Here is an 18,039-nt window from a genome sequence, read left to right on the forward strand (position 1 = left end):
GGCGGAGGATGACTCTGCGACATCGCACGATCTACAGGGCCTGATCGCGGAATTTAGTTTTAGCTGCTGCAAAAGAAATGTTTTACAGAAGGAGTGGTATGTTCTAGGGTCCAGTCAATAACTAATAATCGAAAAGATCAGTGAAATGTCTTGTCTGGAATGTTGCCCTCTATGGTGCTAAAATTTGGACACTGCATCGGAGAGGGCAGATACGCTTAGAAATTTTTGAGTCGTGGATCTGGAAAGGAATAGCAGGTGTGAAAGGGACTGTTAAAGTAAAGGACGAGGATATGTCACAAACGTTGTGTAAGGAAAGACAAACACTGCAAACAACGAAGAGAAGGGAACAATTGACTAGAATGGATGCACTAGATGGATACACTAGAAGGGATCGTGACAAGGAAGTCGAGGAAGACCTCGATACCAGTTCATTTTCATCAGGATGAATGCATCATATGCAGGAAAGAAGAGTATGGAGGAACTTCAGAAGGAACTGAGGATGTTGAACCGCTAGTGATAGACCTCCTCTCAGAGAGAGAAAGAGATTGGGAAGCTTGGAGACGTTGAGGTTTGCTTTCTGATGTGATAATAAAACAAAGTTTTTGTCTTTGGTAAGGATAGAAGCTGAATTAATGAATCAAAATTTGTGACAAAACAGGGACTTGAACCCAGGTCTCCTGCTTGCTAGGTAGATGTGCTATCCACTACAGCCCCTGGCAGAGTGGTTACCAAAGCTGCATGGCTGGTGTAGTAGACAGATGATCTGCTTTAGAGAGAGGGATACCTGTATTCAAGTTCTGGCCTTGCCACAAGTTTTAATTCAATACTTTAGCTTTATCTTTTCGAAGATAAAGATGAGAATCAGTATGTCCCCAGGAAAATGTAATTATATGAAAGTTTCCATCAAACAAGGATTCTTCCACCACGACATGTATTTTGCACAATAGTCATTTGTTTTGACCATGTCTTTTTTAAGTCATTACCTATAATACGGAGAAAGCTACTTTTCCAACGAAATTTACACGAAACAGTGTATTCCTTAATCGGTCCCCAACTTCTTTGTTATTGTAAAGGGTGCCTTCTATCTTTGCACTAGTTTCATCTGCTGTTTGATTTACTCTATATTTTGATCCAAATAAAACCCAAAACAATACATGGCTGCGATTCATGAAGTAGGCCGTAAATTGTTTAACTTTGTGTATATAAAGAGACAATAATTTAAACTAGAATAAACCTTCTAGAATGAAATTTTTACTATGCGGCGAAGTATGCGCTGCTATGAATCTTTCTGTGTGCTGGGCCGAGACTCGAACTCGGAGACTTTTGACGTTGGCGGGCAACTTTTCTACTACTAAGCTACCGCAGTACTACTCTCAATCCGTCCTCACAGCTTTACCTCCGCATCACCTCCTCTTCTATCTTCCAAACTTCACAGATCTCCTCCTGAGAAACTTGCAGAACACCTGCAAGTTTCGCAGCAGAACTTCCATTAAATCGTGAATCATGCATGGGTAGCTCACTCGGTGGTAGGTCCGCGGTGTGGACGGTGCTCAGCAGTCCAAGCTGCTGCGCACGGGTGGTGTTTGTTTACTATCGCGTCACTGCCCTTCCAAGCCGAACAAACTATCATGGCCAACACTTACAAGGAGAACACTCGTAAGTTCACCTTTCCGAATGCATACGCATAACCCAAAGCACCGGCCTTCCAGCACATCTTACGTGATGATGCCAAGATGCCCTGCGACGGATCGCTGGCATTCAGCTATCAATCGTCACCAACGTCATTTATGATAAGATGGTCTCCGACACTACTTGCAACGATATTATCCAACGGAGGCGACAGTCACTCAAATTTCCACACTCCGACGGCAACATCGGGCCATTAGAAGTGGACAACTCCGAACTTTGTAGAAAAAATCTACATGAATGAATTCTAATTTCAGCACATTAATCTGTCAAAACAGTAATTAATTAATATAAATCAATAATATAAAACATTTTAACCAACCTTCGAACCATCCGTGTTTTCGATCTGACTTTCGACGTACGGGAAGACGAAGTCATCGTGGCGTTAAGCCCGTATACGAAAGTTTACAATTATTTAGCCGAAACTTGGGCACAATTCACAATGTACCCGGTGCACAGCGGTGTGAGACAGGTCCGAATAGACCTCAAAAGTCATGTCCCATCATACATTTTTGTAGGTGGATGCCAAGCAGTGGTGATTTATTATGGACAACACCAAACATGTTCTGATTGTGACTAAGAAGGTCACGTGCGTAATGAATACCTGCAACGCCGTATCACACGACTGCAGCACGATGACACAAACACCGACCGAACCGCAACCGCTTTCTCCATTCACATACACGGCGGCACTGCACGTTCAGCCCTCACAAGACTCGGCGGCATGGCACGCCAAGCCCTCGCAAGACGCAGTTCATTACCATCTCCCGACGTCACCGATGTGGATGAGCGGACTTGGCCAGCATCGCCACCTCTCGCCTGTGTTGAAACTGGCTGACCGTTTTCATGAACAGAGCATGGGGATTTCCCGTCCCCACCCGAATCGGAAATGGGATGTGCTCGTACGCTAAGCCAACACTAAAATTTGGGGTCTTCCCATGGCTACCCCAGCGAGCAATATGGACTGCCATTATCCTCCACGACAACCTTCATAAGCTATGAGTATACCGGCAGCACGGATCTCCCTCTGGGCACACCGAATAGCTACTTTCAACACCGGTAAACTTGATTGCTCCGCAACTTGACACGAGTAGCAGACGTTGACGTCGCCCACTTAAAAGAACTGCGGATGGCGACTTGGTCCAGGTCTTATGGATATGAGACGTACTAGAAGGGATAGCAGTTTCCAATTTATCTACCAACGGAACGAGGGGTGGCCCTGAAAGCTGAAGGAACCATAAACATAAATCTAAACACATCATCGGGCACAGATAAACGGAGGTACAAGTCCTCCTTCTATGCAGAAGGCATCACGCCTTTATTTCTCGGAAATTATGATCACCTCACATTAGGCAAAGATTTGAACTGCGTTCTCGAGAAGCAGACCAGTACCGACATTTCACCACACTCCCGAAACTCTGCTTCCTGGTCAGCCGCCTTTGACTCGTCGGCACTTAGAGAGCGGTATACGGCGACCACTAGGGGAATACACGCATCATGCATCATAAGCCACACGATCATATATATATATATATATACACTCCTGGAAATGGAAAAAAGATCACATTGACACCGGTGTGTCAGACCCACCATACTTGCTCCGGACACTGCGAGAGGGCTGTACAAGCAATGATCACACGCACGGCACAGCGGACACACCAGGAACCGCGGTGTTGGCCGTCGAATGGCACTAGCTGCGCAGTATTTGTGCACCGCCGCCGTCAGTGTCAGCCAGTTTGCCGTGGCATACGGAGCTCCATCGCAGTCTTTAACACTGGTAGCATGCCGCGACAGCGTGGACGTGAACCGTATGTGCAGTTGACGGACTTTGAGCAAGGGCGTATAGTGGGCATGCGGGAGGCCGGGTGGACATACCGCCGAATTGCTGAACACGTGGGGCGTGAGGCCTCCACAGTACATCGATGTTGTCGCCAGTGGTCGGCGGAAGGTGCACGTGCCCGTCGACCTGGGACCGGACCGCAGCGACGCACGGATGCACGCCAAGACCGTAGGATCCTACGCAGTGCCGTAGGGGACCTCACCGCCACTTCCCAGCAAATTAGGGACACTGTTGCTCCTGGGGTATCGGCGAGGACCATTCGCAACCGTCTCCATGAAGCTGGGCTACGGTCCCGCACACCGTTAGGCCGTCTTCCGCTCACGCCCCAACATCGTGCAGCCCGCCTCCAGTGGTGTCGCGACAGGCGTGAATGGAGAGACGAATGGAGACGTGTCGTCTTCAGCGATGAGAGTCGCTTCTGCCTTGGTGCCAATGATGGTCGTATGCGTGTTTGGCACCGTGCAGGTGAGCGCCACAATCAGGACTGCATACGACCGAGGCACACAGGGCCAACACCCGGCAACATGGTGTGGGGAGCGATCTCCTACACTGGCCGTACACCACTGGTGATCGTCGAGGGGACACTGAATAGTGCACGGTACATCCAATCCGTCATCGAACCCATCGTTCTACCATTCCTAGACCGGCAAGGGAACTTGCTGTTCCAACAGGACAATGCACGTCCGCATGTATCCCGCGCCACCCAACGTGCTCTAGAAGGTGTAAGTCAACTACCCTGGCCAGCAAGATCTCCGGATCTGTCCCCCATTGAGCATGTTTGGGACTGGATGAAGCGTCGTCTCACGCGGTCTGCACGTCCAGCACGAACGCTGGTCCAACTGAGGCGCCAGGTGGAAATGGCATGGCAAGCCGATCCACAGGACTACATCCAGCATCTCTACGATCGTCTCCATGGGAGAATAGCAGCCTGCATTGCTGCGAAAGGTGGATATACACTGTACTAGTGCCGACATTGTGCGTGCTTTGTTGCCTGTGTCTATGTGCCTGTGGTTCTGTCAGTGTGATCATGTGATGTATCTGACCCCAGGAATGTGTCAATAAAGTTTCCCCTTCCTGGGACAATGAATTCACGGTGTTCTTATTTCAATTTCCAGGAGTGTATATATATATATATATATATATATATATATATATATATATATATATCGCTGATGCTCTGCGTGTTAGAGAATGGGCGATATATATATATTGGAGCGCGTGGATCTTTTTGACACACAACGTTTGCTATCTGCGTTTACGGATCTTGACATCTACATCTGTACCATCAGCTTTCGCAGACAATGTACACTGAGGGAAAAAAGTCGCAACACCAAAAAATAATTAATGTAGAATAATGAAATTTCGGGAATACATTTTTAAGTGATTAACATTGCAGGTTGTTAATGTAAGCACGAGATAAGCCACTGAAAACGTGAAATGCTGGTACATTAATAACCGGTGTAACCGGCAGAAAGTTAAATGCGAGCATGAAAACGTGCAAGCATTGTGTTGTACAGTCTCTCTATGTCCATTTTTTCAGAGGTGGTTGCGGGACTCGGCTTTTCGATACAGAATGTCTAATCAAACACCTTACAGCCGTATTGTTTCTAAACTTATTTCATTTGGCTACCAATTTCGGCGATTTACTACGTCATCTTCAGGCTCCTGACCGACGTGTCGGAAGATTCCACCACGGTTCTGGTCAAAACGGGGGCCAGCATTCGAATACTCGTATCTGTAGATTTCTGCTTGCTACAGCGATCACTTCAACCATCATCTGCCGGCAAATCACCGAAACTGACAACCAAATGAAATAAGTTTCGAAATTAGAGGGCTGAAAGGTGTTTGGTTTGATATCGTTGTGTTGTATAGATGCCGTATGTCAGTTTGTGGGATGGAGTTCCATTTCTGTTGTACTTGGACGCCCATACAGGAACGGTTAATGCTCGCTCTCGATAACTCTGGCGTTATCATCCGACGATGTCCCATATGTGCTGTACTGGACACATCTGGTGATCTAGCTGGCCAAGGCAACATGTCACGCTCTGTAGAGCATGTTGGGTTACAACAGCGGTAAGCGGGAGAGCGTTATCTTGTTGAGAAACACCCCCTGGAATGATAGTCATGAGTGGCAACACTACAGGTCGAATCACCAGGCTGGCGTACAAAATTTGCGGTCATGGTGCTTCGGATAGTAACGAAAGTGTTCCCGCTCTCCTATGAAATCGCACCCCAGATCATAACTCCAGATGTGTCTAGCACGCGGACAGGTTGGTACCAGGCCCTCCAATGTCGTTCTAAGCAACACGCGGCCATCACTGGTATTGAGGCAGAGTCAGCTTTCAACAGGAAACACAACACACCTTCATCCCGCTATTTAATACGCTCTCGGTTGACACTACTGAAGAAACAAATGTGGGTCAGTGGAAAGCACGCGACAGGGAGCGTGGCCTAGAGCTGTTCTTGAAGTAGAGGCTTTCAAACAGTTCGGTGTGTCACTGCGGCGCCAACTGCTCCTCTCATTGCTGCTGCAGATGCAGTACGGTGCACAGAGCCAAATGTGTGTTACACTACTGCTCTCCCTCTTGGTTGTGCCACGTGGACGACTGGAGTCGATCTTCCCGTAAGCGTACCTTCCCGTGACCACCGCTGCCAGCAATCATGTACAGCGGGTTCATTCCTGCAAAGTCTTTTTGCAAGATCGCAGTCTAATTCTGCGTAGCCCTATTACAAGACCTCTTTCAAATTCAGTGACGTGTTGATAGTGACGTCTTTCTCATAGGTGTTCTTGACTAACAACGACTCACCACAGCCGGCCGAAGTGGCCGTGCGGTTAAAGGCGCTGCAGTCTGGAACCGCAAGACCGCTACGGTCGCAGGTTCGAATCCTGCCTCGGGCATGGATGCTTGTGATGTCCTTAGGTTAGTTAGGTTTAACTAGTTCTAAGTTCTAGGGGACTAATGACCTCAGCAGTTGAGTCCCATAGTGCTCAGAGCCATTTGAACCATTTTGACTCACCACATCCGATCTCTAAGGTGACTGACGCTTCCGACCATTACAGCGTGTATTTAAAGCGAACCTGATCTGCATCCTCGTAGTGGCGCTACAAGAGCCATTCTTATGCGAACGGCGTGACGTTTCGTTTAAGTCGCACAACTCCTTCTTGGTGCTGCGATTTTTCCCGTCCTTGTATAGGGCTTAATGCTCGATCCTGTAAACTCAACGAAGTTCTATTATGAGAAGCCGAATTTCGACAGCAGATTACGGCCACGTGACAGCTTTGTGCTAAACGCATCATGCGATACAGGACCACACTGCAGTCGTGGATACTGTGCGCCAAACCGGCCACCCGCTGCATCCTGGCACATTACGGTAAAGTCAAAGCCAGGTAGAATCACTAAACAACAACAACAATGGTTCAAATGGCTCAGAGCACTATCGGACTTAACTGCTGAGGTCATCAGTCCCCTAGAACTTAGAACTACTTAAACCTAACTAACCTAAGGACATCACACGCATCCATGCCCGAGGCAGGATTCGAACCTGCGACAGTAGCAGTTGCGCGGTTCCAGACTGTAGCGCCTAGAACCGCTCGGCCACTACGGCCGGCACCAAACAACAGATTTTTACCGTAGCGCTCTAGGCAATCTCACAGACCTTCGCCCGTCACCTGATCTTCCAAAAGAAGCTCAATGAATCGAAGCAAAAATTTTAACCTTGACCAGGGGCCACTTGGAGGGAGCCGCTATACGAGCGTGCATCCAAGACAGGATTAGCGGTGAATGCATCATATAGTTCAAAATTTTCGATGAAGTCGACAGGCCTTAATGTCAGCCTTAGCAATACCTGACGGACGATGGATGACATCGCAAGCTCCTATCAACGATGCCTTCACAACGCACTACACATTCCTCCATCAAGATACACCGGCCGATCCGGTGGCTATTGCCTAAGTTCGCCAGGAGAGCCACGACCGCAATCCTCCTCACCGCAGAAGTGACTACTGACGAGTCCTTGCAGCTGTGGCAAAGGATAACGAAATCGGTCGACTGGCCCGGATGGCTTACCAATCGAGTTTTACACAACCTCAACATCTGATGTTCCTGCTATGGAGGGACATGTACCTGGAACAGTGGTCCGGCATAGTGCTCCCGCCACCAGTGTTCATGGAAGGCTTAATTTCACCAGCCACGAAACGCGAGGCAGATCACATTACTTCAAGATCTTCACGCGCCTTCTAGCTGTGCGACTCAAACATGCGTTATAACTAATTGTGTCCCATGAACTAACATCCTTAGGTTGCGATAACAACATCCATACTGCCATTAATGAATATCGAGATATCATCGTCGTGGCAACACACCCGACTGTGAGGCGTTTTAATCTCCACCGTCTTCAACAAAGCGTTCGACTGTGTCAGCCATGCATTACTCAACGCAGCTATGGATCTGATGGCGAATCCCCCACAGTTCATGCAGGCGATCATGTGCCTCTTTCGAGGGACGATGTTCAGGCTTCTCATCAGCGAAAGACTCACAGAATCTACACTGAGCCGGCCGCGGTGGTCTAGCGGTTCTAGGCGCTCAGTCCGGAGCCGCACGACCGCTACGGTCGCAGGTTCGAATCCTGCCTCGGGCATGGATGTGTGTGATGTCCTTAGGTTAGTTAGGTTTAAGTAGTTCTGAGTTCTAGGGGACTGATGACCACAGATGTTAAGTCCCATAGTGCTCAGAGCCAATCTACACAGATCAAACGCCAAGTACAGCAGGGTTTTCTGGTATTGACCATGGTTGACGGCACCGCGATGGAAACACTTATCTCCGGACTACGGCGATACTTGACTGGGAGCACGGTTCCCGCTGTCGCGCGTATGCAGAGGACTTGGCTCTTGTCGTACGTTCAGCGGCCGAAAAGCAAGCCACGATGCAATGGCTTACCCACTACAGCACACGGGCAGGGAGCGCTACCAACGTCGCAAAATGAGGCGCCATGAAGATCGGCCAATGCATTCCTACAGATAGCGTACCCCCCCGTCATCTGGTAGACACCCTCCGTTGTCCCGGGTTGGTGTACGTGCGAGACATTGGCCGTACCTCGTCAATGAACTTTCGGGCGAACATACAGAGCCATCTGCTAAGCCCGCTGAATACTTGACAGAGGGTCACTTTTCCCAACACATATCTGGCAGTCTGGATACCCCATATCAAACAGATTCTGCCCATCACTGCGACAATGGTAGACAGACTGTAGGCAGATATCGGGTATTTTATACGTTCCAGACACATCTTCAAAGTCCAGTTTGATGCTCACTTTATCGAAGCGGGATGTTGGCCTAGTTCTGTTTAAGGTTAAGAGTTAGGACATCGGCACTTTACACCAAAACCATGGTCCAGTTGTGAAAAATCCAGAATAATAGTTTCACTGGAATGTTGACCGTTGATTTCGCACCTATTTTGAAACGCCTACTGACGCTATTGGCTTACATCCCACCAGTTTCACACGTCGGCCGTTTCTATCTGGTAGACAGCTGCAAATGCGCCGAGCTCACTACGACCAGGAAGGCGACCAATCGTGACATCTACCATCCCCGCCCCACAACCCCTTTGAAGCACGTCACCAGCAGTTCGGAAAACAATCCATTAACTATATTACAACACTCCACTAACGCCACCACGGCCTGGTACCTTCTCGTCAAGACAATTATACTGTAAGGCAGAAACTGCACTGCATTGTGCTGGTACACTCACCGTTGTGCCTCAAGTGCAACGTCGAAAACACGAATTTACGCATTTTCGAGTGTGAGGAACCAGCGGCCTCAGGACCTTTGTACAGAAGATGTTGGCTGTCTGTCTCCAAGTACCCCCACATAACATTTCTCCAACCATGCTGATCTATCCTGACGCGGCCTATCTCCCATCATTTAAGTGGCACGCCGTCACATGGATTACTGGCATGCCTATCAACTACCGCTTCAGTGACGACACCGTCAATCCAGCGGACTTCTGGACGCATTTCCAAGTACAACATCACAACCTGCGCCGACATCGACGCTATCGGGACGCTGTGGCGAACTGTTCACAGAATACTTTTGTCAACCAGCCCAGGAGCTGGAATCTCGAAGAACACTGCAACCAAGACAAAACGACGCCTCTCCCATTCGTCTACCGACAGAACGGACATCTTTCTGACAGCGAGACACCATGGAACATGGCACTGTAAGTCTTCTTAATATACTTAACTTTCCCGTCCCTTTTTTTCCTCTTCTTTTTCTAAACACTTTCCCTTATACATGTTTTTGCATCCGTGGCCTTACTGGTTTTTCTTCTTCAAGTACACTGCCATCGTAGCCATTTAATAATCACATAAAAATTCAAAAAACTAAATTCTGCGTTCCTACACATCCCAGAGTCATCTGCCCCCGGTAACTGAGTGGTCAGTGCGACAGAATGTCAATTCCAAGGGCCTGGGTTCGATTCGCGACTGTGTCGGAGATTTTCTCCGCTGGGTGTCAAATCGAAAGACTTGCAACCCTCGAACGGTCTACCCGACGGGAGGCCCTAGTCACACGACATCTGATACAGCGGGGAGAAATTATTATGCAGGCAGTGCTCCAAATACAAAAAAAGAAACAGTCAGTAGAGCACTTGCCTCATGAAATGCAACAGTTCGAAGTTCGAACCTCCGCCCGCACACAGTTTTAATCTTCCAAGAGGTTTCAAATAGCATAGTTATTCGAAAGCTTATTATAAAGAGAGACAATAATACCACTAACTTGTAATATGCATTGGTGACGTTTACTCGACTTTTAATAAAGAAATAATGTAGTTTCGCGAAGCCTTACAATAGATCCTATTTTACCACTACTGAAGAGGAACTGGCGTCCATTGGAAATTTCCATAAATACTGTAGTAATGTATAAATTGTTTCGTATCAGCACATTATACTAGATTTCCCCTCTGAAGAGAAATACTCTACCAATAGAGCCACACAAGCACTTCTGTTCCCTCAGAGGCACGGACTGATGCTACGTGACGGCTTTTAAAATTAATAACCAGAAGGAGAAGACCTATCATAATCCACGTCACTTCCACGACGAAGGCTGTTATGCCCCACATTGATCGCACCCAGTAGTTTGACGACACTACTACTGTTCACCACATATGGAGTTCAACTGTGCGCCCAGCCAATCCGGTTTAGATTTTTCGTAATTTCCCGAAATAAAAATAACATCCTAGCGAGCCTAGGAAGACCTAAAAGTAACGACCGAGCGCTATGTCATCCTTAGCCGATAGGCGTCACTGGACGAGCCTATGGAGGGGCATGTGGTCAGCACACGACTCTTCCGGCCGTTGTCGGTTTTCGTAACCGGAGCCACAAATTTTTAATCAAGAAGCTCTTCAGTTGGCCTCGCAATGGTTGAGTGCACACCGCTTGTCAATAGCGCTCAGCAGACTCGGACAGTCACCTATCTAAGTGCTAGCCAAGCTCGACGGCGCTTAACGGCGGTGATCTGACGGGGAACAGATTTACCATTGTGGGGAGGTGGTTGACCATTTCTTGAAATAAAATGAATCAGAATGCTGCCTTAAACAGGCTACTGCCTAACAATTATTCGATCTTCTCTAACTAAACTAATGGTTAGTTGGTAAAATAGTTGTTGTAAACGAGCCACCAAAGTGCCAGTTTTCACATTGCCTCTACAGCAGCATCGCCATGTACGCTCAGACTGCAGCATTCACTAAACAGGGTCCTGCGGTTGTCGCCGCATCCCGTACATCTGTCGCCAAACGACTCGATCCCTCCACTGTTCTTCATCCTCTTCTATTTTTCTTCTTGGGTTTCCCTTAGCCACCAATTTTGTTGTCTCCCTCGTCCTATTTTTCGAATGGTTCAAATAGCTCTAAGCACTATGGGACTTAACATCTGAGGTCATCAGAACTTAGAACCAATTAAACCTAACTAACCTAAGGACATCACATACATCCATGCCCGAGGCAGGATTCGAACCTGCGACCGTAGCGGTCGCGCGGTTACAGAGTGGAGCACCTAGAACCACTCGGCCACTGCAGCCGGCTTAGACAGTTCTGCTAACTACAGCATAACGAACAATATCTTCAGCGGCTCTGTGTCAAAGCTTTCTCAGGCTCCATGAAGACAAAATGATTGCTTAGATTCCTTTCCAATGCCTTCGCCATGATCTGCTTTAAGGTAATAGTGTTATCTACTCATGGCCGTGTGTACTCAAGCCACTTTATTCTTCCCATTTATAACCTTCTTCATTCTTGAATTTAAAATTCTCTCGAGCACCTTGACATGACAATCGCTACACACTTTCTTGCTTCCCCTTTTATGTGTGGATTTTATATTCACTCTGCTGGAATTTCCTTCCCATACCATATACAACTATTAAATAATTTGCTTAGATATTCATAGAGAACACTTGCACCATACCTCAATAATTCTACTAATATGTTTCCAAGACGTGGTGATTTCTCGATTTACATTTGCGTAGCCGCCTTCTGTACCTCTTTCGTGATTACTTTCTCTACCTCTACACCAACCTGGTTCTCTTTCATTTCTGATTGTATTTCATTGTACTCTGGGCCTTTAAAATGCTTTTTCCACTCTACCATACCGTTAACCGGGAGATTACTCCTTCTTGCAGCTCTTTCCTCAGCCTATCAACCATTTTCTATGGTGCCATCACTTTTGTATCACCGGGTATAGGTCGACTTCCTCGAATTCATCCTCCTAGAATATATTTTCTCTTTTACAGATGTCCTTTTTTATTCTCTATTCATTCTATTATACAGGCTCTATGCTGTTTGACCCGTTGCTCCAGCCAGTTGTTATACATCTCCTTTATACTTTGGGTCCACCATTGTTGGGGCCGATTTCCTTCTTCCGCCGCTTCACATAGGCATTTCTTAATTCCTTGGTACATACACCTCGCCTCTACGTGCCTCAGTTTGATTGCTAACCTTAATTTATAAAGACATTTTACGGACTTGTGTTTCAGACTGTCTAAGTTGTATTTAATAGTATCTACTGTCCTTGAGGGAGCATTTGGCATTTGCTCTTAGCTATTACTACCAACTTTTGCACCCAACAAGAAGTGGTCTGAATGAAATTCTGCATCCCTGTAGACTCTTAAGATCATTTGCTCTTATGTTGGAATTTTTATTCTGAACGATATGGAAAGCGTTGTGCCTTGAAGACAGTGCACTTAGCAACACATGATGTTTCCTGATCCGTGTTTCAGTCTAGTGACCGAATTTAGAATCAAATGGAGGATCACGTGCTAGAAACAGCAGTTTCCAGCCATTGCTACTGGGTTTGTAAGAGAAGAGAATGGGTCTTGTACATAGTATGTAAATATTACCAGCTGTACATATTCAAGTGCTGTGTTATTGATTAAAGTTATTTTGAGGATTCTTAATTAGACTTCACTTCCTGATAGTTAGTAAGTAGCAGAACAATAATTTAAGACAGATTATTAAATGCATTATTGATAACATTTTCTCTGTTGCAGCACTTTTAAATATGAATAGAATATTTGTTCGTACGTAAACGGCCATGTTGTACCATCGAACAGTATTTCACATTAGGTAAAACCTTACTATTGGGGAGTAATTTCTGTAACTACAGAAAAAGACAGCGGCGCACATAAAGTGTTACTACGTAGAACATTCTCCCCTACAGCATATTACTGACCTGGTACTTTTAGAAGACGCTCCCATGTGTACTTGTGGATCTGCTTATGAGTACAGAAACCATTTAAAATCATCAAGGACAATGTCTCATATAGCAATTACCCTTTATCCACTGTCATTCAGTGTGTCATCTCCATATCTTCTATATATCTTACAACATTTAGTCTTGTTGTAAATAACTGATACTTTCAGTGTTATAAAGTATGACATTGTAAAGGAGTGACTGGCCTTCCCAGTAGGTTTCTGTCCTGCACCCTGTTGTGAATCTGTCAACCAACGATCCGTAGAGAGCGGTAGTTATGTTGCTTCGTTTCTTTTCAGAAATTCTATTTCATGTGTTCGACCATTTTTCACTTGCTAATATGATATAACAACGCGATAACACCAACAGAAACCTCAACACTGCTGAGGCTGGCGTTTGAGCAGCAGGCGTTTAGCCCAGCTAGTTCATCGCCACGGTCGAAAAGTTAAACAGAGGGATGAAGCAAAAAAAAAAAAAAAAATAAATAAATAAATAAATAAAAAATAAAATAAATTTGCGTTCGCGATACAAAGAGGATTGTCTATCAAGAATTTATCATCAGCGATAGGATCCACTACAGTCGTATCATCTTTTATTTCCTAAAATGTGCATCTGCAAAACTGTAAATAAATAATGACTTATACCCAGATTGTTAGCATTAAAAGACTGAACAGAACTTATACTAAAATTCTTAAGAAAAAACCCCATGTACGTATATAACATATGAGTCCCTAAAAGTCGAATAACTGAAGGGAAACAAGGTTCAAATAGTGTATCCCAAGTTCATGGCATATAACAGGAGACCCTCTCAATTTCTTGGTCTGACGGAAAGCCTCTTGCAGAGGAGTACCAACATAAAAAGAGGCAGATCCCCAAATTAAAGAGTGCAGCCACCGTAAATATAATCCAAATGTGAACTACACTCCTGGAAATTGAAATAAGAACACCGTGAATTCATTGTCCCAGGAAGGGAAAACTTTATTGACACATTCCTGGGGTCAGATACATCACATGATCACACTGACAGAACCACAGGCACATAGACACAGGCAACAGAGCACGCACAATGTCGGCACTAGTACAGCGTATATCCACCTTTCGCAGCAATGCAGGCTGCTATTCTCCCATGGAGACGATCGTAGAGATGCTGGATGTAGTCCTGTGGAACGGCTTGCCATGCCATTTCCACCTGGCGCCTCAGTTGGACCAGCGTTCGTGCTGGACGTGCAGACCGCGTGAGACGACGCTTCATCCAGTCCCAAACATGCTCAATGGGGGACAGATCCGGAGATCTTGCTGGCCAGGGTAGTTGACTTACACCTTCTAGAGCACGTTGGGTGGCACGGGATACATGCGGACGTGCACTGTCCTGTTGGAACAGCAAGTTCCCTTGCCGGTCTAGGAATGGTAGAACGATGGGTTCGATGACGGATTGGATGTACCGTGCACTATTCAGTGTCCCCTCGACGATCACCAGTGGTGTACGGCCGGTGTAGGAGATCGTTCCCCACACCATGATGCCGTGTGTTGGCCCTGTGTGCCTCGGTCGTATGCAGTCCTGATTGTGGCGCTCACCTGCACGGTGCCAAACACGCATACGACCATCATTGGCACCAAGGCAGAAGCGACTCTCATCGCTGAAGACGACACGTCTCCATTCGTCCCTCCATTCACGCCTGTCGCGACACCACTGGAGGCGGGCTGCACGATGTTGGGGCGTGAGCGGAAGACGGCCTAACGGTGTGCGAGACCGTAGCCCAGCTTCATGGAGACGGTTGCGAATTCTCCTCGCCGATACCCCAGGAGCAACAGTGTCCCTAATTTGCTGGGAAGTGGCGGTGAGGTCCCCTACGGCACTGCGTAGGATCCTACGGTCTTGGCGTGCATCCGTGCGTCGCTGCAGTCCGGTCCCAGGTCGACGGGCACGTGCACCTTCCGCCGACCACTGGCGACAACATCGATGTACTGTGGAGACCTCACGCCCCACGTGTTGAGCAATTCGGCGGTACGTCCACCCGGCCTCCCGCATGCCCACTATACGCCCTCGCTCAAAGTCCGTCAACTGCACATACGGTTCACGTCCACGCTGTCGCGGCATGCTACCAGTGTTAAAGACTGCGATGGAGCTCCGTATGCCACGGCAAACTGGCTGACACTGACGGCGGCGGTGCACAAATGCTGCGCAGCTAGCGCCATTCGACGGCCAACACCGCGGTTCCTGGTGTGTCCGCTGTGCCGTGCGTGTGATCATTGCTTGTATAGCCCTCTCGCAGTGTCCGGAGCAAGTATGGTGGGTCTGACACACCGGTGTCAATGTGTTCTTTTTTCCATTTCCAGGAGTGTATTATAGGACTCAGCGTGCCTTAACACCAAATCCAAAACTTACTAAGCTGCGGGCTTAAGTGTGTGCCAAATATGGATCCGCATGGAAAGGTGGTCTTTCAGGATCTGAAACGATCATAAAAGTGGGTATACAGTCTTCAACCTGAAAACATGTGTGAATACATAACGTGACCCCAGAGGAAAGGTTGCGATTTACCAGTGATGCATACACACCCATCAGGTCTGTGCCAAGCACACAACGAAGCTGAAATGCAGGCGGGAGAATGCACTGCTCGAGCCAACATAGGGTCAGCGTCCCATCAAGCGAAACATCTGAATCTGACTTCCTAGCCACGTATACTACTTTCTGGTTCTAAGATGACAGAAGGCTCTGCCAAAAGACAGCCTATATGCGGCAGTCGAAGGATTGTTTTCTCACCATGGCAACACAGTAGTGATGTCGGACAGTGTTTGGCCATAAACAAAATATGTAAGCCGGCCGGGGTGGCCAAGCGAGTCTAGGCACTTCAGTCTGGAACCGCGCGACCGCTACGGTCGCAGGTTCGAATCCTGCCTCGGGCATGGATGCATGTGATGTCCTTAGGTTAGTTAGGTTTAATCAGTTCTAAGTCCTAGGGGACTGATGACCTCAGAAGTTAAGTCCCATAGTGATTAGAGCCATTTGAACCCAAATTTGTAAATTAAAGGTGGAGGGGAATAAAGGAAAGGGAGGCGATCACTGCTGTCAGCTGCATCGGGACATTACACATAATCAGCGGCGACGAAGTAAAATGTGTACTGGACCAGGATTCGAACCCGGGATCTCCTGCTTACTAGGCAGGTGCGTGAACCAACCGGCGATCTGGGATACATCGGTATCGCACCTGTGCACAGTATCTCGGCACGCCGATCCACACTCCCACCAAGCGCAACCTATCCGTAGTCCCTGTCCATTACACTCCGTATTCGCTCTCTGAGATTCCCACAGGAGGTCGGACATATTTGCGCATCCGCACTAAAGAAGATGAATCCATTGCCCATCTAGGCCATTCAGTGGTGTATGTTCTTTCGGACATGTCCTTAAGAACAGACAACATGCATTCATGTAACATATAACATAAAAACTGACAGTAACTTTTTATTTTCCTACTCAAGCCAACTCAAGTTATGCCGTGCCTTCTCCAGCGACATTTTCGTCGTTCGTGAAAAAAGAGAACTGGAGGGGAAGAAAACTGGATTCACTAAGTATAATAGCTGGAGAGGTTTTATAACCAATTTCCTTCAGTTTGTAAAACACTGAGATTAGCGCGTTACCTCTGATGGGTCCTATTCTAAAGTTGATGTAGTTTTACAGACTTTCTACGAAGTACAGAATGTTAACTACATTATTCTTTTTACTTTTGGGTGTGTCTTCGTACTAGCATTTAACACAACCTGCAGTGTCGAGACTTGTGGTCACTTTCTGATAAATTCTACCCAACATCAAGTAGTAACAATAATAATTTCGTGTGGCTCAATGGCCGGATGTAAACTATTTCAACTGGATGCCACCTAGGCGATATGCGTGTCCCTGATCTGCCCTAGTCATCCATCTGGGTAAAGAGAACCACGTGCCGTTGCAGCCAACTCTTCACATCGTTGAGCAGTTTAAAAAATTCACCATGTAACCATCCCCTTACGTCTTACCATGTTACGCATTAGAACATTCAAGAAAAACCTGTGATAAGCGTTTTCAATGCTATTTAAAACTAATTGTCTTCCGCTGTATATCCATAGACAGGGTGAAAAGTATTTAAACCGACAAACTCTGGGAGGTTGTAGGGGACATCAAAACAAATATTTTTCCCTAATGTTATTTTTTCCTATGAGGAGTATTTAAACCGGTAGAGGAAGATTTCTCTGGCGGCAAATTAATTAAACCAACAAACACTTTTCCATTTTTTATGACCAAGAGACAACACATTAACAGAACCCAATCTGAATTACAGTAGATTTTCAAAAATGCCTCCATTGACATGTAAACAAACTTTACACCGTCGGATGATGTTCTGTCTGACACGGGCAAAAACCCCAGAAGTATCTTAATTGTTCCTGCTGCTGCTACTATCCGGGCAACCAAATCCTCTTCTGACGCAACAGGAGTTTTGTGAACAAGGTTCCGCATCTCTCCGCACACAAAAAAGTCCAGAGGGGACATATCTGGGGATCAAGTAGGTCATGGTACAGGACCACCTCTGCCAATCCACGTCTTTGGGAACCGTCGGTCCAGGAATCGACGCAAACGACGACTGAAATGTGCTGGCGCCCCTCATGTTGGAACCATATACGTTGTCTTGTAAGGAGCGGGACGTCTTCCAGCAAGTCTGGAAATGCTCTGGCGAGAAAATTGTAATAGTTCCTGCCATTTAATGACCTAGGCACCAGATACGTCCCAATTAAACAGTCCCCAACAACAC

At 46.9% G+C, this 18,039-nt stretch overlaps 1 protein-coding gene across 1 annotated transcript in view; it reads right to left on the minus strand.

Moving 5' to 3' along the window:
* The window catches only part of LOC126455683 (uncharacterized), a 76,754-nt gene that overhangs the window by 23,537 nt on the left and 35,178 nt on the right, over window positions 1-18,039 (minus strand). The window lies entirely within an intron of this gene.

Source organism: Schistocerca serialis, chromosome 2 (assembly GCF_023864345.2).
Source record: "Schistocerca serialis cubense isolate TAMUIC-IGC-003099 chromosome 2, iqSchSeri2.2, whole genome shotgun sequence".
Classification (NCBI taxonomy): domain Eukaryota; kingdom Metazoa; phylum Arthropoda; class Insecta; order Orthoptera; family Acrididae; genus Schistocerca; species Schistocerca serialis.